This window comes from Lissotriton vulgaris, chromosome 4_1 (assembly GCF_964263255.1).
Source record: "Lissotriton vulgaris chromosome 4_1, aLisVul1.2, whole genome shotgun sequence".
Classification (NCBI taxonomy): domain Eukaryota; kingdom Metazoa; phylum Chordata; class Amphibia; order Caudata; family Salamandridae; genus Lissotriton; species Lissotriton vulgaris.
The window spans coordinates 1743851253-1743873990 of NC_141691.1; the positions used below are offsets into that span (position 1 = coordinate 1743851253).

The 22738-nt window shown below is 47.0% G+C and overlaps 1 protein-coding gene across 1 annotated transcript in view; it reads right to left on the reverse strand.

Moving 5' to 3' along the window:
• STK3 (serine/threonine kinase 3) overlaps window positions 1-22738 on the reverse strand; it is a 1148864-nt gene that overhangs the window by 469779 nt on the left and 656347 nt on the right. The gene's annotated exons all lie outside the window — the stretch shown is intronic.

Here is a 22738-nt window from a genome sequence, read left to right on the forward strand (position 1 = left end):
AAAAATACATATACTATGCATTGGTAGGAGGTTGCGGGTCTGGTGGATGGGGACGGGTTGTGGTCTTGGGGATGTATGGGGCATCATTGGGGGCGTAAAAGAAATACTGCGGGGAAAGCGAGGCTCGGGAGATGGCGGGTAATGCATGAGAGATGGGCTGCTGTTAGAGGCTGTCCGGCGAGAGCATTTGGATTCCGAAGCACGGGAAATGCAGGCGATGGTCGCTTGTAAGCACCACTTGGCACGGAGGTGCCGACCGAGTCCTTGGCCGGTGGACGGGGGGCTTTCTGGGGGTCGGGGTGGCGAGACTTGTGACACCTGGGTATAAGGTCCTGGGTGTAAGATGCTGGATACAAGTGGGCTGTCGTGGTGCAGCATGTTGGAGGCGAGTATTGTACGGTATGCTGACTCCTAGGCGTGCGACCGATGCTTCGTCCAACTAGGGGGGGGGGGGAGGCAGTGCGGGGGCAGCCACGGTGGAGTTCAGTTTCCTGCTAGACAAGCGAAAGAAGCATGGCTCCAGGGCTGCAAGAATGGGCTATGACCCCCCTCGCCCCCCCTTCTTGTCTGTCTCCCCTTCAAACCATGCTGCCACACCATTAACTAAGAAGCAAAGAACGACAAGTAGGAGGCGGCGGGGGGTGAGGGGGGGGGTGAGGGGGGGGACACGCGAGCCAGGTTTGCAGGAGAGGTGTGGCGAGGGCGCATCTGTCTGCCGGGGGGCGGGCGAGGGTTGGGGGCTCTGTTTCAGAGGGCGGTCTCGGGAGGGAACAAATGGTGGTGGGGTGCGGGGCGGGCGTCTAAGCAAAGGGGACAGAATTACGAAGAAGTATTGTAGGCATGACAACAACATATCGGGTGGTGGTACTCATGGATGACCCAAAGGGCATATTGCAGGAATTAGGCCTTGTTAGTTGGTGCGATACGGAATTAGCGGGCCACAAAGGGCGCCCAGCTAGTGAGACAGTTCACCTTGCCGAGACGGTAGGACAATAGTAGAGCTACGGGTCAGAGGAAGTCATTGGGCGCTGTCTCGGGAAAAATGTACTGGGTTTGAGCTGGGGTGGAGGGGGCGGGTGCCAGGGTGCAAAAAAAGCTTAAAAGGGGTGGCAGACAGAAAGGGCGCTAAAGGGAGTGGGGGGATGAATCACAAACTCCCCCCCCCAAAAAAAGATGGGGGGGGCGGCGGCCAAGGAAGACACGGCGTAGGGGCAGGGACAAGGAGGAGGGGGTCATCAGAAGGAGGGATTTGTAAGAGGAGGAGAACAAGGAGGACCGCCGATGGTAAGGGCTGGCGAATGGGGTTGGGGAGGGGCGGGGGTGAGCATGGAGAAGCGGCGGCAGGGAGTGGGACACCTCATCCACCCCCCTCCTCCCCCACCCCGGGAAGATTAATAAGGAGGCAAGGATCATCACAACGGCTTCTGATGTCCAATCAGGGGTTGGGCGGGGGATGGGGTCAGGCGCAGCGAGAGGAGGAGGATGCCCAATGAGCAAGAATAGAACGTTGGGCGAGTTAGATCAAGGCTGCCACGGTGCACACAAGGGCATGTGTATCGGTATCGGTGTTAAATGGAGGCAGGGGTTAGGGCCCTAAAGAATTGCCGTGGCCAGTGGAGTGGTTGAAGCAGGGCGAGTGGGGCTACGCTGCGAGGAGGGAGTCCTAGGAGGGGGAGCCCTGGCGGGGCCGCATCTCTACCAAGTTGTCAGAGGGGACAGGTGGGGGCGGGAAGGAGGTTGCGAAGGTCGAGGTACAGTGAGTGATGCGCAGGGAGACGGAGGTGATAGTTACTTATCTATGCGATTTTTATATAGCGCAGACTTTACCCGAAGGCGTCAGAGCGCTTCACAATAGGAGCAGAACTGATGCATGAGGATAAGATTACAAGTGAACAAATTACAAAAGCAAACGTTAAGTTACATGAATTAAAAGTGACAATAGGGAGAAACGAAAATACATGAGGTAACAATGGATACATTACAGGAGGGAAAAGTGATATGTGTGCACGTTACAAAAGCATACAATGGACAAGTAGAGGAATAATACTGCAATAAACGGCGGACACTCAAACACAGGAACAAACGTTACGTCGGCAATGGTGGCACTTGGGAAAGTATATAAAACAAGCATTTACAATGCAACGGTCTCGCCTTTGAAAAAGTTAGAGCTATTGGAATTGTAAATGACAACATTTTTATTTATGTGTTGGTTTTGAAAACAGATAAATAAATGGCACTGTCATTTACAATGCCAAAAGCTTAATCTCTCGCAAATGCCACACACAAACACACAGTCCCACACAGAGTCCCACACACATACATACCTACAGAGCCACACACACACACATAAACAGAGCCACATAAACAGAGCCACATACACAGACACACACACACAGCCCCCCCCCATTCCCCCGTCGGGACGCACCCCCCAGGGCCAGCATGGACGGGAAGTCCTTGCAGTCTGAGATGACCAAAGAGCTGTAAAAACACCAACATCTGATATTACGGACGTTTATAAAATTACAAGGTCCAGAAACCCCCATGCTGTTATGCCAACTCTTGCAACCGCCGAAGATGCAGGTACGGCCCCCGATCACAAGATGGCAGCAAGTGCAGCAAAGCATCAATATATGGCCTCACATTAGGCGAACACGTACATGAGAAGGCAAACCCCCTAAAATAGTCTTCGCAGCATGACACCTTTTGGTGCACTGGACAGGGCATTTCAAACGGACCCGAGGGACCGCAGCAGAGACAGGGCCTTGAACCCTGCTAGTGGTTTTTAGCCAAAACAATGAGGAGCATATCAGTGCAGGCTCCATCATGTGGCCCGCAGAAAGGCTAGGGTGTGTCCAGCGCCCATATTGCCCATGCATTAAAACATTTGAGACCTTGGGGGACAAGTGAAGGTTATTATTGTTTTATTTATTTATTTTGTCTGGGCTGGACTGCTGCTTTCATCCTGACCCCAAGTGTTTTAGAGCGGTGCCAGGAGAATGAACAAACAACCAACGGAGCTCAAATTCCACATGAGTAAAACTCAGATGCTGCCTGTAGGCACCAGAGTGCAACGCAGCATGGAGCCACATGCTCGAACCTGTGCTCACCCCCAGCCCTTGGCAGACAACCATCCAGCAAACTCCTCACCCACTGCAGAAAGAGGGCCCTGTTTCTGAACCCCTGCCGGCCCCCATGCACCCGCACCCACAATAACAGTGCTTGTAGGGGGCAAGCACATCGTGATTGCGTACCCCCCATACTTGTGCCGGATCCATCGGGCATCTGGACGCTATTGGGGACCTTGCTCAGCCAGACCGCGGGACAACTGGACTATGCATGCTGTGTAAATGCTTAGGGGCGATGGACGAACTGGGAGATTTCAAGTCAGGCTTACTTCAATCCTACGAGGCCAGACCCAACCCACAGCTGTGCCTAATTAACAACCACCCGCATCAAACAGACACGACGGAAAGACAGCAGGAACCTCGCACCCCCGGCCTACGCCCACAGTTTATCACAAGCAGAGAACCAATGGCCTGAGCGGGGGCCTAGAGATACTTATTTTGACAGCCTTTTGCGTTTTATACAGTGCTTTACATGACCGCCTGTTGCATTACAGGAGGAAACAAATTGTTGTAGGTAGGGGGAGATTCCGAGACGTCCAAGCCAGACTTGAACATGGTTCTGCAGCTCCCCAACATTAAAGTCTACTGCCCTAGCCATTAGGCCACACAAACGAGCAGCAGCAGAGCAGCTCTCTATGGAACTTTTGAAAATTCTATGTCTAATAACTTTGGCGTTTGTGGACGGAATCGGCTGAAATTTTCAGGAAAATGGCACATTTTCTTTCTGAGCAGCCCCTGAAAACTTGGGGGGGTTTCGTTAAGGGGGGGCCGAGAAAAAAGGGGGGTCCCAAAACGCGTTTTTCCCATGTTAATTTCCATAGGGCGTTTGGCCTCACTTTTAGCTCGAACAGCTGAATGGATTTACACGAAACTTGGCAAAATTGTAGGGACTGTTAGCCCGATGTGCCTTTGCTGGGTCTCAATATATGTGCTCCAGTGGATTTTGAGAAATTAGCGTTTTAAAAAATTTATATATCTGTGACAGCGTCCCAGATAGCGCTCCAGATCGCGTACTTTTCGCGTAACGGAGCTTTGCGAAGCGAAGCTGATTGGCTCTCCGGTGTCTGTCAACATTCTAAACAGTCCGGAGCGGCCGCCATCTTGTCTCACGGTAGGATCGAGAGACAAGAGGAGGAGAAAAACGAAGGGGGAATTTAATGAAAGGGGGCAAGGTAGACCCCTCTTGACCCCCTAGGAATGATGTTGGGGTTATTAAAGGGTCCCGTGGGGAAAATAAAAAAAAATAGATTTGTCACGGTAGAAGCGCTTCCCGGGCCGCAAACTGGTAGCGAAACGGGAATTCGCCATTTTTTGTTTTGTTTTAATTAAATTACAGGGTATAAGGGGGGACGGGAGACGTATCCTGACCCCTTTTTTTTTAGGGTTTTTCCCATTCATTTTTCCATAGGGCGTTTGGCCTCACTTTTAGCTCGAACGGCTGAATGGATTTACACGAAACTTGGCAAAATTGTAGGGACTGTTAGCCCGATGTGCCTTTGCTGGGTCTCAATATATGTGCTCCAGTGGATTTTGAGAAATTAATGTTTAAAAAAATTTATATATCTGTGACAGCGTCACAGATAGCGCTCCAGATCGCGTACTTTTCGCGTAACGGAGCTTTGCGAAGCGAAGCTGATTGGCTCTCCGGTGTCTGTCAACATTCTAAACAGTCCGGAGCGGCCGCCATTTTGTCTCTCGGTAGGATTGAGAGACAAGAGGAGGAGAAAAACGAAGGGGGAATTTAATGAAAGGGGGCAAGGTAGACCCCTCTTGACCCCCTAGGAATGATGTTGGGGTTATTAAAGGGTCCCGTGGGGAAAATAAAAAAAAATTGATTTTTCACGGTAGAAGCGCTTCCCGGGCCGCGAACTGGGCCGCAAACTGGTAGCGAAACGGGAATTCGCAATTTTGTGTTTCGTTTTAATTAAATTACAGGGTATAAGGGGGGACGGGAGACGTATCCTGACCCCTTATGTTTTCTGAGGTTGGCTGAGGAGGCTCATATATGTTGATACATGTCTTCCAGCGGCTGTGCGTGAGCGTTTTTTTTTTTTGCTGCGTGACGTCTGTTAACGTTCGATTCAATGGAAATCAGGAACTGTTGACCGCCATTTTGTCACTGCGATAAAATATTTTTTTATAAATTAATCCTTATTGATAAACATTGTCTGCGCCATCTTGCCTTTTTTCCAATGCCACAATTTTGTCGTGCACGGCAGCCATTTTAGATGCCTAGACCAGACCCACTCTCTGCACGCCGTCGATCCTCAGCACGGCTCCCCACCCTCGCAAGCATCTCCCCCACGCACTGGTCACCCCTGCTCTCTCTCTCATGCATGGGACATAAACCTCCCCCCATCTGCGCTGCTCTTCCCTGAGAATCACACCCCGTGCCCGCCCGACACCTCCCTTTCACCCTATTCACTAACGCACCCTCTGACACTCAACTTTCTCTGTGTCCGATTGTCCAGGCCGGTCCCAGGCTATCACCTAGCCCTGCAGATGTAGTTTATGGCCCCAGCTGTAAAGAATCACCCCTCTTCAAAGGAGTTACAGTAGATCAAGGCCCCCACCCCATGAGATCCGTCACACCATACGCGTTCCTACTATCTGATGACCATCCTGTATTGTGCTTGGGGAGGGGATTCTCACTGTGAGGGTGTGTGGGACCGAGCCTGAAGCGGAAGATTCCAGGGATGCCTCTTTGTACATCAAAGTTTTTACAATTTTGTGTCACATTAAAAATATATAGCACTCCAACAAAGTAGTAGGATTATAAAACTTTAATAACTTTTAAATATATACAACGCAACAAAAACAGTAAACACATTTATACATTTTTTGGGAAAAAAGAAGCAACAATGGTCAGTAGCTGTGTTTTGTGCGAATAGTCCCAAGGCAGCACAACGAGCTGAGTTCTGGACGGCACCCAGGTGATGTCACCTGGGTGCCGCACTGGTTTTTGGTATCCTACAATGCAGCTCCGAAAAATGGCGTGGGGCGTCCCGGGGGAGGCCTTGTCAGTAGCGGTCTGTTGTGCGAATAGTTCCAAGGCAGCAGAACGCGCTGAGATGTGGATGGCACCCAGGTGATGCCCAGTAAACTGCCGCACTGGTTTTGGTATCCTATAATGCTGCTCCGAAAAACGTCGTGGGGCGCCCCGGGGGAAGGGGGGTTGGGGGAGGGGGGGCGTGAACGGGCCTCCCCAGGTGGCGGCTCGTGTGCTGTAGTGGGGCGCCCCTTTACCGTTTCAGTTGCCATTCCGCCCGCTTTTGGTACACTGTGCCAAAATCCGCCATTCAGCTGAGTTGCGCCCACTCTTGCGGTTCAGCGATAGGCGGCTGCCACAGGACTCTCAAAATGGCGGCAGGCTCTTTCCTTTTTGGGCCTGGTCCACTAAAATGGCCCATGGACACCTCTGAACTCGGACGCTTGTCTGCTAGGTCTTGGACCCCATTCTCGAAAGCGTCCCCTCAGCCGTGAAGATTTTACAAAAGTCTTGGGGGCCCTCGACTCCTGCAGGCTTCCGGTGGGGAGCGGCTGCCATGATTGCTCGCGGAATGACCACGACGGAGCCACAAGATGGTGGTGCTTTCATGCTGACGCCAGCTTCAGTCTGAAACATCCAGAAACAAGGTGGGGCTTTCATCGTTTGGGAAAAAAAAATGTTCTAAACCAATGAAAAGTGTTATTTTTAGGTCATATGACCAAGCCTTCCATCATTAGGAAACCAAAAGTAAAATGAACCAATGAAAAGTTTTATAAACAAGTCACATGACCTGTTATGCGGCATAGGGCTATAAAAAGCGTAGAAAATCCGTTGGCACGTGAGGCGGCGTCAGTAGCGGACCGATGTGCGAATAGGCCGAAGGCAGCACAACGCGCCGAGATCCGGATGGCACCGAGGTGGTGTCCAGCAAGTTGCTGCACTGGTATGGCTATCCTACAATGCTGCGCTGAAAGACAGCGTGGGGTGCCCAGGGGGAGGCGGCGCGAACGGCCCTCTTCCGCCTCTCCAGGTGGCGGCACCTCATCTGCAGTGCGGCGCCCCTTAGCGTTTCACACGCCGGCCAACAGAGTTGGGTCCGCACTTGCTGCTACAGTAGGCTGAAGGCAGCCCAACGCGAAGAGATCCGGATGGCACCGAGGTGGTGTCCAGCAAGTTTCCGCAGTGGTGTGGCCATCCTACTATGCTGCGCCGAAAGTCGGCGTGGGGTCCTGTGAGATGGTGTCAGTAGCGGACCGATGTGTGAATAGGCCGGAACCAGCACAAGGCGCCAAGATCCGGATGGCACCGAGGTGGTGTCATAGTTGAGAGTTCTGAGCAGCGCTTGTAACACTGTCTGAAGCTTATTTGCACCTGCTGCAGCTTCACTATTGCCTTGGTGTGGCCAAAGATCGCCCATGACATAGGCGGCCGGCTCCCGGGGTCCGGTGTAAGTTTTTCCTTTTCCTTTCTGCATCTTGTCCCACAATCCGTTTGACCTGAAGACACGACCAGGTCGCTGAATGTGTGCAGGGGGACGCTATTGATTGAATCAAAATGGCGGCTTCACACAAAGCTGACTCAAGCGTTCCTGCTGATGCTATACAGACAAAAACTGGTTTTCAGTTTGTATATTCTTCAGGATTTTTCCATCCAAGGCTGGTTGAGAGTTTGTAGAACAATGGCTTTAGATTTTCAACATACTACTCTTCAACATTCTTCCTAAATGTAACAATGTGAGACTCACTAGGAGAACGGCTGTCTATCTTTCCTTTCAAAATGCTGCCAACAATATTTTCTGAATGGAAGACACCACAAGGCGCTGAGATCCGGTTGGCACCTAGGCGTTGTCCAGCAAGTTGCCGCACTGGTGTGGCCATCCTACAATGCTGCGCCGAAAGTCGGCGTGGGGTGCTCAAAGGGGGGTGGGCGGCGCAAACGAGCAGAAGAACTTTGGACAAATGAAAATGACATGTTTAACTTGCGGCAAATTAATTTCATGTGGAGAGAGGAGTGTTAGTCTAATCAATAGAGCTTATGAACATCATCATAGTCGATGGTTGGTGGAAACATTTTGACTATATCCTGGACCTGCCTGGCCTCGCCCAAAATGGCGCCGGTATAAATGGGACTCGTAATTCCTTGTTGTGTACTGGTTGCATAACCTTGATATCATGAGATACGTGTGCAGTTTTGAAGCACATGGCGGGCGGGGACGAGAATTGTTTGAATATTTCGACATCCCTATTGATATTAAGTTCTGATGTGTTATTGATTACTGTACTATTGAAAGTTCGAATTAACGTCATCCATGGTACTTGCCCGCAAATGTATATCTAGATAATTTTATTGTAAGTGGGCCGGTCGTATTTTAATTACAAAATGTACGTCCACCGATTTCGCAACTGTTACACACCTTAGTTCTTGCAACCTAATGGCCCGCCCGTTACGTTCCTCTACAGTGTAAATGTCTCCTCATCATATACGATTACAGTTTGCTCCGTGGCCGGCCCACGTGGTTATAGGCCCGTATTTGTATACTGACAGTTTCACAATAAAGGTTTTTAAAACAAAACATGGTAGTAGTATTTACATTGGTAAAGTTTTTAATTTTAGTCACTGTTTTCGAATCAGTAAAAGGCAAGTGAAATAAAGCAGTCCAATTACATGACGGATAAAAGGTATAATACGCAGGAACGAAGTAAAGATAAATGGTCAAGGGCTGTTGTGTTTTCTACTCCTGCAACATAAAGTGATCGATAACAATCTGATATTCAGGCGTATCGGCGACTAAGACAGCAGGCCGAGCCTCTTTTGCTCAACGGCTCCGTCATGGGACGAAGAAACGCCCTTTTTCTCGAAAACGGAATATATTTTACTTGCAGGACAGTTGTAAATTTTCCGGGAAAGTACATTAGCCTGGAACATTATAGCATATATGTTTAAGAAAAAATAATTTTCGAAAGCAATAAAAAATGTAATTTTTAGGTCATATGACCAAGCCTTTCATCATTAGAATAACAAAAGTAAAATGAACCAATGAAAAGTTTTATTAACAAGTCACATGACCTGTTATGCTTACGTTACGCTCTGCGCGCCGCGGCCCGGATCGCTTCCGAGAAGCTGCGCTTCGTGCACCGGAGCACTTCCGGGTGCGCTAACGCGGCCTGTCATATGACGCATTACGCGACAACGTAGGTCCAGAATATAGTCAAAATGTTTCCACCAACCAGCGGTCGGAACACAACCCCTTCCAGCAGTCTAAAAAGTTTTGTTAAATGACAACAGAAGGGACAGGCAACAAGAACCATCAGTCAAAGAGGGGAGGGCAAGTTCTTCTCTACTGGGTCACGTTGGGGCGTTATCGGAACTGATCGAATTGGTAGTCTACTGTGTTTCTGGATGTTTCAGATTGAAGCTGGTGTCAGCATGAGAGCACCACCATCTCGTAGCTCCGTCGTGGCCATTCCACGAGCAATCATGGCAGCCGCTCCCCACCAGAAGCGAGCGGGAGTCGGGGGTCCCCAAGACTTTTGTAGAATCTTCAAGGCTGAGGGGACGCTTTCGAGAATGGAGCCCAAGCCCTAGCAGACAAGCGTCCGAGTTCCAAGGTGTCCCAGGGCCATTTTAGTGGACCACGCCCAAATCTGAAGAGCCGGCCACCATTTTGAGAGTCCTGTGGCAGCCGCCTATCGCTGCACCGCAAGAGCGGGAGCAATTCAACTACATGGTGAGCGAGACGCTGTATTCGCAAGAGCGGGCGGTAAACAGCTGAATGGCGGAAGAGGCACAGTGTAGCAAAAGCGGGCGGAATGGCAACTGAAACGGTAAAGAAGCGCCCCACTACAGCGTATCTTCAGGTCAAACGGATTGTGGGACAAGATCCAGAATAGAAGAGTCACCAAAAGGCAAAAGGTTCCGCTTGACCCTGGGAGCCGGCCGCCCATGTCGCGGGCGATCTCAGGCCACAACAGGGTAACACGATTTGGGGAGGGGGCCGGAGTCAAGCGCTCCTTCCGAGTCCGCGCCATCATACCGTCCCTCGGGGGCCTCCGTCAAGCGGTTCAGGGAGGCACCGCATCACATTGTTTTCAAATGCAGTCACGTCCTCAAACAGCTCCCACTCACATTGAGAATAGTGAAGCTGCAGCAGGTGCAAATAAGCTTTAGACAGTCTAACAAGCACTCCTCAAAACTTTGAACTATCAGAGTGCATGAGTTTGAAGGCTCGATCGATTGAGCAAGCCGGATCGGGCAACAAAAAGTATAAAATAGTTATGTAAATAGTTATTTAATAAAATGTTTTACCCTGTTACTTTGCTGGTGTGTTGTATATATTTATAATATTTGCATAGAGTTTGTTGTTATTTTGGGCGGGTGGGTGGTGGAGCCGAGCTGTCTTGCAGCCATCATGGTGTGGAGCTCAAATCATCTCACTAGTTTCGTATTTCTCATGAGGGGTTGTTCCTAATGTTTCTATTTTAGCGAGGTCAAAAAGAGATCCCATTAGTGGCCTACTGATTTTGCTCGATTCCTTTTGTTTTTTTACACGATTTTTCACTATCTGCAAAGAATAAACAGAGTATTGCGACTCTGTGCTTGTTTGTAAATAGAGAATGAACCAAAGAGAACCAATTCTAAAACAGTAAATGGTTGGATAACAATCAATCAAATGGAGAGAGAAGCAGGCACAACGGATTACAACGGGGGCAAAGGCGTGCGTTAACTACCCTTCACTATCTGCAAAGAGAGAGTACTCCTAATAGAATTGAGGGCGGGGGGGGGGGGGGGGCAGCGTTCAAAGCACATCAGCGTGCATAAATACGAAAATGTTTTTATCTATCACGTACTTGACATTTGACAGCTTATGATATTTGCTATTAAAAAACCATTGAAATTCACTGAAAAAACCATAGGTTATAGACCATATATAGTTAGGGATTAGCATTTACAAAACCTTATTTTACTCGCACAAAACCATAGAAATTCGCATATATAGTTAGTTGCAATAACTATATATCGCGCACCCGCAATCCACTGCTGATGATGTCACATATTACATCATTCATGACATGGTCAGTCACATCACTGATGACAACATCCAGTGACTGTATGTTTCTGTAAAGTTAAAATATGTCTTACATATTAAAGAATGAGTGGATGTAGGTTTTGTAAATGCTAATCCCTAACTATATATGGTCTCTAACCTATGGTTTTTTCAGTGAATATATATATATATATATATATATATATATATATATATATATATATATATATATATATATATATATATATATATGCACAAAACATCCAGCTCCCAAAAGGATAAACTCCACGGAAGAAGGCACAGGCACAAGGTGGTAACAGGATCAGGCATCACTTTAATCAAACATGTCGCCCTCAATCCCAGGTACGAGAGACGCGTTTCGGCCTGCACAGAGGCCTTTTTCGATCTAGTTTGGCGCCAAATAATGCACACATTAAATAGCCCATCCCCCTCGGACCTCATCATAGACATAGAAAACACATAAATGTGTAACATTTCTTTCTATGGCCCTAATGGTGCATGTGTGCGCCTGTAAAGTACAGCTTAAAATCTCCAGATGAAACAGTTTGAACATAACATGAAATGAATTTCATAATTTATGTAAAAATGGCCTATAAAAGATACCATAAACACTGATAGAGAAAATCTCACACATGCCATGAATTACGTCACAAGGGGATTACTGGGCTGATATAAACTGCAGCCAAACTTATAGTTCCGTAATGTCAGTTTTAAATAAAATGTGCTTTTAAAATCCATGCCGCCAAACAATTAACTGTTCCACAAGGTCAGGCACCTAGGTGCTGGAAAGTATCCTCGGGCCAATATAGTTCCTGTACGTTGCTTCCTAAGTTTCAGTTGCTCGCATTGAAACAAGTTGAACTGCTTGCCTAACATCCTCCAAAAATAATTGTAGTCAGGAACGGAACATGAAGAGTCATTTCTCGGGGTCCCATTGAATGATACCAAATGTGTTAGCAATTTGAAATATCAATGTCTTGACAGTGCACAATACCCATCGAGACTACCAGTCCCATAATGCCCCACAAACGAGCATAGTCTAGGAAAAGGCAAGAGCCAACAGTTGTTGTTAGTGCCGGGTCGGACTTTCAAATGAAGGAATCGCACTGAGGCAAAGGAAGATGCCGGGCAGCATGGACGTAATTCTTAATGAATTAAAACAAGGGGTTGAGGGCGACCCCCTAACAAAAAGATGTTTAGCCTTAACCACCTCACCGCATCTCCATATGCTTAAGCGGTGCCCAGTCTCCGGAACAGCGTCAGTATCTCGGGCGAGGCTTTTCTTGCTGCAGGAACACTGGATCTCATGCTGGCTGCCGTGAAAGCCGCCCGCTGTGAGACCACCGTTTCCCGCCACAGTCATCCACGGTCCACTTACTGACTGCAGGTCCGTGGGCTCCCCATGTAGCACTCACGTACTCCTCCAAAACAACCGGTCTGAAAGGCGAGCCGCATATTGATGACTGGTGTCCCATGGAAGCGTGACGACCGCTCACGCTGAAATGAATGCACAAAACATCCAGCTCCCAAAAGGATAAACTCCACGGAAGAAGGCACAGGCACAAGGTGGTAACAGGATCAGGCATCACTTTAATCAAACATGTCGCCCTCAATCCCAGGTACGAGAGACGCGTTTCGGCCTGCACAGAGGCCTTTTTCGATCTAGTTTGGCGCCAAATAATGCACACATTAAATAGCCCATCCCCCTCGGACCTCATCATAGACATAGAAAACACATAAATGTGTAACATTTCTTTCTATGGCCCTAATGGTGCATGTGTGCGCCTGTAAAGTACAGCTTAAAATCTCCAGATGAAACAGTTTGAACATAACATGAAATGAATTTCATAATTTATGTAAAAATGGCCTATAAAAGATACCATAAACACTGATAGAGAAAATCTCACACATGCCATGAATTACGTCACAAGGGGATTACTGGGCTGATATAAACTGCAGCCAAACTTATAGTTCTGTAATGTCAGTTTTAAATAAAATGTGCTTTTAAAATCCATGCCGCCAAACAATTACCTGTTCCACAAGGTCAGGCACCTAGGTGCTGGAAAGTATCCTCGGGCCAATATAGTTCCTGTACGTTGCTTCCTAAGTTTCAGTTGCTCGCATTGAAACAAGTTGAACTGCTTGCCTAACATCCTCCAAAAATAATTGTAGTCAGGAACGGAACATGAAGAGTCATTTCTCGGGGTCCCATTGAATGATACCAAATGTGTTAGCAATTTGAAATATCAATGTCTTGACAGTGCACAATACCCATCGAGACTACCAGTCCCATAATGCCCCACAAACGAGCATAGTCTAGGAAAAGGCAAGAGCCAACAGTTGTTGTTAGTGCCGGGTCGGACTTTCAAATGAAGGAATCGCACTGAGGCAAAGGAAGATGCCGGGCAGCATGGACGTAATTCTTAATGAATTAAAACAAGGGGTTGAGGGCGACCCCCTAACAAAAAGATGTTTAGCCTTAACCACCTCACCGCATCTCCATATGCTTAAGCGGTGCCCAGTCTCCGGAACAGCGTCAGTATCTCGGGCGAGGCTTTTCTTGCTGCAGGAACACTGGATCTCATGCTGGCTGCCGTGAAAGCCGCCCCGCTGTGAGACCACCGTTTCCCGCCACAGTCATCCACGGTCCACTTACTGACTGCAGGTCCGTGGGCTCCCCATGTAGCACTCACGTACTCCTCCAAAACAACCGGTCTGAAAGGCGAGGCGCATATTGATGACTGGTGTCCCATGGAAGCGTGACGACCGCTCACGCTGAAATGAATGCACAAAACATCCAGCTCCCAAAAGGATAAACTCCACGGAAGAAGGCACAGGCACAAGGTGGTAACAGGATCAGGCATCACTTTAATCAAACATGTCGCCCTCAATCCCAGGTACGAGAGACGCGTTTCGGCCTGCACAGAGGCCTTTTTCGATCTAGTTTGGCGCCAAATAATGCACACATTAAATAGCCCTCCCCCTCGGACCTCATCATAGACATAGAAAACACATAAATGTGTAACATTTCTTTCTATGGCCCTAATGGTGCATGTGTGCGCCTGTAAAGTACAGCTTAAAATCTCCAGATGAAACAGTTTGAACATAACATGAAATGAATTTCATAATTTATGTAAAAATGGCCTATAAAAGATACCATAAACACTGATAGAGAAAATCTCACACATGCCATGAATTACGTCACAAGGGGATTACTGGGCTGATATAAACTGCAGCCAAACTTATAGTTCCGTAATGTCAGTTTTAAATAAAATGTGCTTTTAAAATCCATGCCGCCAAACAATTAACTGTTATATATATATAATTTTCTTTTTATACCCTGGGTGAAATTCACACTCCACTGACCCTGCTTGCAACCACCCAACTCAATCTCACAGAAGTGAGCCCTGGGTGACCTGCACGCGCTAAGCATGCAGAAGACCAGAACACCCTCTGCCCTAAATAACAAGAAACACGAAGGGACGCAGTTAGCCGCCAAGCACGTGTCTAATTATTTCCAAAACTTGAACCTTCACGGGGCGCTGGGCAGGAGCTTAGCGCACTAGAGCTCTGCGACCCTGCGCTCATTCTACCAATGGGATATTGGAACAAACCAATAATTTAAAAGGGGTAGAGAACAAACGAGCTAGAGTGTCACACACACAAACACAATCATTGAATTAAGCATGTCTGCAATGCATCACTACGATCTGGTCTCGCTCTCACAACGTTTTACCCGATATTAGCACAACCCCCATCTCCATTTTTTGCTCCGGCACAAAGCTGGCACCCTTTAATAATGGCCTTCCTTGCTCAGCCAAGTTGAAGCCTTGACAGCATTATGGCCTTATGTTTTACTCCGCCCGAATTGAACGCACACAGCACATATGCCCAGTAATGTGACCACCTGAAAGATAGAGATGCTAAATATCTGTGGCAAAACATCTCCCATTACCTACTGTAAGTGCCGCTAATTTCTTTTTTTTTTTTAAAAGGCTCTTCATCAATTTACAAAACGCTTAAAGCTCCGATTAACCCTGTTTTGCCTCATGGTTTTTCCATCCACCATCCAAAACTCCCTATCCCTTTATTTTGCTCTTGTCCGTTCTTTTTCCTCCCGGTTTTCTGACTTTGTCATTGTTTTGCCAAATTTCTCTTCCTCCTCCTTTCCCCATTTTGTGTTTTCTTTGCTCTTGCTCAGGGTCAAAGTTGGATGAGCAAAAACAAATGCCGGTCCAGATAAAATGAGTGCCCGGGGGCCCCAACGGCAACCACCCGCTCAAATTAGGCACTTCTTTAAAGTCAATAAACAAACATCCTGCCCAAGTTTAAACTCTCAATGCAACCTGGTTTGGAAAAAAGAACTTCAACTAAATCTTATCCTGTCCTGCGGAAAAGCAAGCCTCACCAACAATAAAGCAGCCTTTGAAAACTCTCCGTATCTGTTGTAAACTCTTGAGACGCTTGCACGCTAACTCGCCTGAAACAATCAATCAAAAAACAGCGACTGAGTTTTACAGTTCACATAGGAATCTCCAGGTGTTTGTCTCCGTAAATATATTTGGTTGTTTACTGCCCCATTGATGACTCCTTGTCCCCTACCCTCCTTTGTCCATTTTAGATTAATATGTACAACTTGTTCAATACCCAGGTACTACATTTATTCTGTAGATGAACACTGTCAATGAAGACTCTTGAATAGTTTAGAGTTTCGCTGTGTATTCATTCACACTTTGACAACAATCTGTACTTGTATAAGAGATGGCTGGCATTCAGCTATAGACAAAATGCGAAACAAATGACAATGCTATAAAAACTGCTAAAATCTGCACATAAGTCCAGCATAGAAATTGTACACCAAGTTTATATTTTGGTGATTTGCGTAGATTTAACGAAAAACGGTATCTCCCAAAAGCAAAGTAACGAAAGGCATATTCACAGTAACACAAACTATACCACTTTGCTACTTATGAAGGAACATGCTTTCAGCTTCGTTACTGCATGGGGGTCGAGAGATGCGCACACTCCTTCTTCTGTTCGGCACGCTCGGTCATCTCTCCGTTCTACTGACTCAGTCCTCAAGTCTTTAACACCTTGGCTGCTGTGACTTTTCCCCTCCTGTGCTGAACTTGCTTGAATACTATAGTTTCATGACGAGCTCAGTTCATCATAAGCACAGCTCAACCGTGCCTCATGACGAGCTGAGCTTGTCATGAGCATCGAAAGGGTTAATTGCGTGGCATACTCCCCGAGGAACCTGACACCTGAAGACATGAATGAAGGACTAAAACGGCATGAAACGATAGTGTATCAATCTCAAACATGCAATAGGCTACACAGAACCGTGTCGACAATATATGTTACGCCATCTAAAACTGAACAAAAATAAACGTGCATGAAAGAATGACTAAAAAGTCAGCTGATGACGTACATTCAAGATAGGAATCTAAAGCATGCAACAGGTCAAACACAAAAGCTGGGCAAAAGTGGATGGCCATAGCGGCCATCTTAGAATGGAACTATTTTAATGCTATTAAACGGAGGTATTAATTATTTAATTTAGGGTCACCAAAATCTAATGCATTCCATGAACATTTTAGACTTGAATTAAATTATCGGGAAAATACAAAAGTCTACCTAAGCACTATTATTATCAATCTAATTTTCTTCAGAGCACGATAAATTGTATTACTGATTACTGAGTAATGCAATACATTTCGTTGGTAATGTAATTACCACTGGCTCCCCGGTAACATATGATGCACGCATGGTGGACAACATTTAACTTTTTATAAGCAGGGTGAGTGTTATACAAAGACTGTCGACTGAAAGCACAGCACGCCCTGTAGGGATTCGGGGGCGTGTTTTTCGTGCTCTCCTTTTCCCATTGGCTGGAAGGTAAAATTCCAGCCAATGGGAAGAGGAGAGGGCGGGACTTGAAAAAAGACACGGAAACGCCCCCGAATCACGTTCCGACAGGGAAATAGTGACTGACATCCAATCTCTTCCAATGGCTAGCCTCCATTTATGGAACTAGCCAATGGAAGACAGAGGCGGGACGAAGCCCCATACTGTAGGACATAAGATTTCGCCCTGGGCGGACCACTGCTTCGCAGTGCTACGGCCAGGGCGAAACCTAAAAAGAAAAAACATAACGTGAGAGGTAGCGAACAGTGTGTTACAAGAGAAAAGTGACGTGTGCAAGTTACAAAAGAGTAGCGAAATGAAAGCCTTTGATGCAGCAGGGGGCGGAGCGGATCCCTTTGAAGAGCTGCTGGCGTGAAGTGGCAGAGGGGGGCAGAGCATTCCTTTGAAGAGCGCACGCTGGGGGATGCCTGGGGAGGGAGGCATGTGCACACGCTTTTTATGTCAATGCGCTTGCGCATTGAGCTGGCTTTCAAGGGCACTGCATGGAATCGCCCGATCTCGGTAAGCTCTGTTTAAGCCCCTTTATCTCTCGCTCCGCTCAATGCGCATGCGCATTGATAGGTCACGAGACCTAAACCACAATCCTACAAAGACCCAACCCTACTCCTTCTAAGCCAAATTCCAAATTTTTTATAATATTGTGGGGTGCACTTGACTTTAGCATGAAACCAAGATTTCCGCTTACTAACCCTCCACATTTTTTCTTCCCACTTTGTTAATTTAGGCACAGTGGGGGATTTCCAATAGGTTGGAAACGAGGACTCAGCAAATAACATTACAAAAAATCTAAAGTGCTCTCTATCTTTTGACCCTGTCCTCTCCCCATCCCAAACACCCAAAAGAGCCACTCTTGGGACGGGGTCAATATCGCATCCGATTATTCCACCTACTACCTGGTTCACACTGGTTCCAAATGTCACCAGATGTCAATAAGTCCAGAACATATGTAAACAATCCCCAATCTGATCGCACTTTGGGCAACCCCTAATAGTTATTCATTATTTGCGGAGTGTGCTATAACATCCCCCATTAAAAGAACCATGTAATGGAAGTTAGCCCCTCTAAGAGTCCAATAACTCAGATCGAAGTGCCCTTGTCACATTTAATTTTACTCCTGTACGATTCTCCTACATTGATCTTATCTTCTGGGTCATAACATTTGACCCCAAGTACAATTCTTATACCAATAACTCAGAGAGAGATTAACTTCATCCTAACGGAATCTGCATAGCAGACGCCTACTGAGCAAAGGATGAGACTGAGGACACCAGGAATAATACTGATTTATATATGCATAATATGAACTAAGATTTACTGACCATGCGAGTGTTATGCAATTACCTGTAACATCATTAGCTAAATGGACGACTGTTATGTTAAAGGCAATAAAATCTGTTTAAAAAAAAACAAAAAATAACTATCCTAACTGAGCAGATATCTAGCCCCAATTAGTGAGGAGTCAATATCTTTCCCAGACAAAATTACAAAAAATAGCCCTAATTTGTAATACCATAAAATAATGATAATGCTTATGAGCTGTATTTCCCATTAATAAAGCTGTAGGAGTTTTCACCCTGTTCTTATAAAAAAAAACATGCCTTCAAAAAAATCCCCTACCTTAGTCATGGATCAAGTGGACCATTTGCCTATTACTTCTTCCAACAAGGCAGGGGAAAGAGTTTTACAATACCGCAATGGAGTTTCTGGGTTAATGTGAGGGATACTGTATCTGATGAACACTTTGTTTTTCCAAAGTCCAAGGAAATTTACTGCCTTACACCTGATTTTTTTGGGTAGTTTGTGAACTAAAATACAACACCTAAGGTCTAACTCCCCTATATTATTTTTACATAAGTAGATCAATAGAGTTGTCAAAACAAGAGGAGGACAGTGTTAAAATCGTAATTGCAGAATGGTAGCACTAGGCTGTAACATGTCGACCCATTCACCATTTTTGACAGATTGAATCTCCCTCTGTCTTAGACTCTCTCTTAATCCTACCCTACGTATGCATTCTTAAAGTTGTTTAGCATAACGTAGAGCTAGTTTTAACTACACTTCACTTGTTCACTTACCCCCTCCCCAGACCCTGCTCATCTAGAGGTTTAGTCTACCTCATTATCTCCATCAAAACATCCCTGAAAGCTCGACATCGTGATGGCCGCACGGTAGCTCGGCTCCATCGGCCTCCCTGCCCAAACTAATCTATCCTGCCGCCCATCCTGCCCAGAAACGACAACATTTTACAGATGAAGGTCTGCTGACACTTACCACCCATCCTGGTGGCTCCGGAGATCAGTGGGCCCGCAGCGGCGTCCTCCCAGGAAGTGCGGCCTCTGTGGAGTGGATACCGGGGCCTTGCCATCAGCGAGTAGCCGGCGAAGACGAGTCGGCGGCGGCCTCGGGTGGAGGACGGATGCCGGCCGGAGGAGGCCGTTGTGCGAAAAAGCCGAAGGCAACTGAACGCGCCTTGGTCTACCATCCGGTGGTCCAGAGGTGAGGTGCGGCAAGTTGTGTGTGGGGGACGCCGTGCTGGTGGCTTCCCCCCTTGTTGCCTCGCTCGGTCATTCTGACTTCCATCGCTCGGTGGTGGAGAGTGGCTACGGCGGAGCGTTGGCGCCGGCGGGTCCCTCTTTTTTGGTGGCCCTCATCTTTGCACCGAGGCTGCTGTGTGGAAGATTGAGGGGTATCCCGCGGGGGCCCTGCTTTTGAGCCCACCCCAGGAGTCGGTCTCGAAAAGACGGCGAAGTAATCACAAAATGGTGGCTGATGCCGTAAGCTGTGGGACGCCCTGGGATGTTGGTGCTGTACCTCTGTGCCGTGATGGGACCTGCACTGGGGAGTGTGAACACACGATTGGCGACGTCCTGCGGGCGCTAAGGATTTGGCAGGTGACCCTGGCCCGGGATTCTTCTGTGCAGGTCGAAGTGGGGATCGCCATTGCTTTCGAGCCGTCCCCCAGAGATGCGGATGGGCCTGATGTGGTTACTGTTTGTTTCCCGCACTTTGGCGGGGGCGGCGATGGCTTGGATCGCATGCGGGAAGAATTGCTAGCAATCAGTGCAACTGATTTACATGACTGCTGTGAACAGCTCTTGCATTGCCTTCGGCGGTGGAGATCCAGTGGGTGGCTTCCATTGACCGTCCAGTGGTGGCTCCATGACCTCTTCTCACTGCTTTGTTTTATGTCCGCTACCTTTCCATACATCGAAGCGATGGCTAAGAAAGGACTGGGGTGAACCCGGGGCTTTTTTTACCCGGAGGACTGCTGTTCGATGCACGGATTTATGGACTGCCCCAAATTGAGATAACTTGTCGAACCCTTAATATGTATGGCTACTTGAAACCGTGCCAGTTTCGTTTTGGGCTACACTAGAATGTTTGTATGGGCGGGGGGCGGGGGCCGTGCGCCTTGTTACATGGTATCCTCCCCCCTGACTTTCATTTTTTCCTTTTTATCTGTTTTCTTTCCCTTTCCCTACATGATCTCATTCTATATTTCGGGTTCATGCTTAGGGCGACAGGCACGCTGCTGGGAGGGGTAGGCCATAGCCTTCTGCAGGGGTGCAGGGTGGGGCGGGTGGATGGGGGTCTATTAGATAGTTCTTTGTTTCTATGGCTCTTTTGTGTCCTTTTCTTGGGTCTCCATTGCTGTGTGTGATCCCCGCGGGATGAGTGCCCGGGGGGGGGGGGATTGTGGATCGCCATTATCGCCGTGGGGCGGGTACAGTAACGTGGATTCCCCTTTCCTTTCCCTTTTTTCTAATATTTTCGTTTTATTTTACTCTCCGGGTTGGGTTGTATAGTGATTGCACCTTTTTCCGTCTCATTGATGATTCGATTATCATGAGAGTGATGTTTTGCTTGTCTTTGGGCACATGAGGTTGCGGGTGGACACTGACTGAAGAAGAATAGCAAGGGCATCGATGGCTTGAACGCTTTGGACTATTCTGATAACTGACTTACGGATTCCCTATTATAATGTTGTTGGTTCTGTTCCCCGTCATGTGTACCAAGACGCTTATTATACGACCGATCCTTTATTCTTATATATATAAAATTAACCTTCAGTGATCCTTTACCGGGGGGTTACGCTCAGTTAGCATTATGGACTCGCAGCATTGTGTAGTATTGCGTAACCACTCCGTACTTTTTATTGCTATTGGTGTCTTCCAGTTTGTTCCGTGGCCGGCCTCTGGGTTGTAGGCCCGTATTTGTATGTCACCATCTACACAAATAAAGGTTTTCAAAAATTAAAAAAAAAAAAACCCATCCCTGAGCTCCTCCCTCTTAGAAGACAGGGGTTGTAGCCCGTAATGCGACTAAGTTTGTAGTGCGAGGAGATACCCCATGATGAAGCATGCCACCATCGGTTGGGTGAGGGGATTCGTCCTAAGAGAGGGATACCCCAATGGCAAAACAGACATTTTGATCAGGACCGACCGCCCACTAATTGACAGAGGAAGGCCTTGTCAAATTGCAAATACGTTAGAAATCTTTCACATAAGAGGGGTAAAATAGTTACTAAAAACCTTTTCCGGTTCTTCAGAATAATCCCCCCCACACACACACACAATTCTTCAGGAGCATATTTAACAGACATTCAGTTTTCTCCTCTGATTTTATAACCCCCCAATGTTCGGAAAGGTCTTGATGAGCAGAAAAGCCCTTTCAATGTTAGGTGTGGTTGGTTTAAAAAAAAAGCCCATATCATCTGCATACAACTTTAATTTGACTCCTGAGGGCAAAAGGGATAGAATATTTATGTCCTGGTGAATTGACTGTGCCAACGGTTCAATAAAAAGAGCAATAGGAGAAAAAGAGAGCAACCTTGGCGGGTACCCCGGTTCAAACTAATATGGACTACTGAAGAATCATTAATTATCAACTGAGCTGTTGCCCCTTGATAAAGTGACTGAATTGACCTAGTAAACCACAATGGAAATTGAAACTTATTCAAATGCGGAATAGATGCCTCTAATTCACGAGGTTAAAAGCCTTCTCTGCATCCAGCAACACAATCGCTGCTGAAATTTTATCAGCTGTCACAATATCTATGAATTCAAACAAAGTGATAATTACAGTACAAATTTTGGCCGCTAAGAAAACGGTTCTGATCCTCCACTATGAGAAATTGTGCTATCTTATCAATCCGATTTACCAAAATCTTAGTATAGACCTTAAAATAAGAGTTTAACAGAGTTATAATCTTCAGATTCTTTCCCTGCCTTCAAGAAATTCAGTAAGACCCCTTTCCTAAAGGAGTTTGGTACCTGGACCCCGGCCACCAAGTGATTAAAGAGCATACTCATAGGGCCTTTTAATAATGTTACGTAAGTTTTACAAACTCAGAACCAAAGCCATCCTGCCAAGGGGTCTTAACATTGAAGAGGTGTCCTATAGAGTTTTTCACGTCTTTCTCTGAGATGGGACTTAAAAGGAGGGGAGGCCGCCTCTTCTGTCAGAGCAAGTAGTATTCAGTCTTCCAAAAAATCATCTGTTCACTGGTCCGGTCTCCTTTCTTCTGCCAAATCATCCGAGTACAGACCATCATAGTACTCCAAACATATGTGTTTGATTTCCTCTGTCTTATCCGTATACTTCTCCTTCTGTGAGTTCCTCATTCTAGCT